This window comes from Gavialis gangeticus, unplaced genomic scaffold (assembly GCF_001723915.1).
Source record: "Gavialis gangeticus isolate Ggan-Ray unplaced genomic scaffold, GavGan_comp1, whole genome shotgun sequence".
In the NCBI taxonomy this organism is placed as follows: domain Eukaryota; kingdom Metazoa; phylum Chordata; order Crocodylia; family Gavialidae; genus Gavialis; species Gavialis gangeticus.
The window spans coordinates 108,921,068-108,922,383 of NW_017729032.1; positions in this window are offsets into that span (position 1 = coordinate 108,921,068).

Genomic DNA, 1,316 nt, shown 5'->3' on the forward strand with positions numbered 1-1,316 from the left:
CTGGCTTGTATCCATAGATGCTTCTCAAGCAAATCCTGGGACGTCATTCTCCCCTTGTACTCGGCTTTGGTGAGGCCGCAGGTGGAGTACTGCATCCAGTTTTGGGCTCCACAATTCAAAAAGGATATGGAGAAGCTTGAGAGAGTCCAGATAAGAGCCACACACATGATCAGAGGTCAAGAAAATAGACCTTACGATGACAGGTTGAGAGCCATGGGGCTCTTTAGCCTGGAAAAGTGCAGGATCAGGGGTGATCTGATGGCCTTCTATAAGTTTATCAGGGGTGACCACCAGAATCTGGGGGAACATTTGTTCACCAGAGCACCCCAACAGATGATGAGGTCGAATGGTTACAAACTACTGCAAGACCATTTCAGAATGGACATAAGGAAGAATTTCTTGAGGAGACCTCTGAAACTGTGGAGAGAGGACATGGACACCCCCCCAAAAGGTGCAAACTGGAAGCTTGTGAGTTGTGGCAGCAAGCAGAGATCTTCACCTCCACCTGCAGTTGTTCATCTGGGGAACAGATATACAGTCCTAGCAGCAGAGAGGGAGGAGCATATTCAGTTGGTGGAGGAAGACAGGCCAGGCCTCACCAAGGTGGGAACGATTGAGATGGTTGCCAGTAAAAAGAAGCAACAGGTGGTGGTGGTTGGAGACTCCCTTCTGTGGGGGACAGAGGAAGCCTTCTGCCACCCTGGTGTGTTGTCTCAAGAAGTCTGCTGCTTTCCCAGACCCTGGATTTGAGATGTCACAGAGGGATTACTGAAACGCATCCAGCCCTCTGACTACTACCCCATGCTGCTTTTCCCTCTGGGCACCCATGATACTTCGGGCCCCGGGGGAGGCACACCTGGGCCAAGGGTTAGCGAGGACTTAGTAAGGGAGCTTCTGGAGGGGCTGGACGTATTCAAGTCAGCCAGTCCGGATGATCTCCATCCTAGAGTTCTAAAGGAACTGGCCGAGGTCATTGCAGGTCCCCTGGCACGGCTTTACGAGCTCTCGTGGTGCACTGGAGAGGTGCCAGAGGACTGGAAGAGGGCCAATGTGGTTCCAATCTTCAAAAAAGGGAGGAAGGAGGACCCGGGAAACCATAGGCCAGTTAGTCTTACCTTGATCCTAGGCAAGCTGTTCGAGAAAATAATTCTGGCACACATCCAGGAGGGGCCAGCAGGGGACTGCATGCTTAGGGGCAATCAGCATGGGTTCATCAGTGGCAGGTCCTGTCAGACCAACCTGGTGGCTTTTTATGATCAGATCACCAGATCATTAGATGCAGGGGTAGCAGTGGACATAGTCTTCCTGGACTTCCG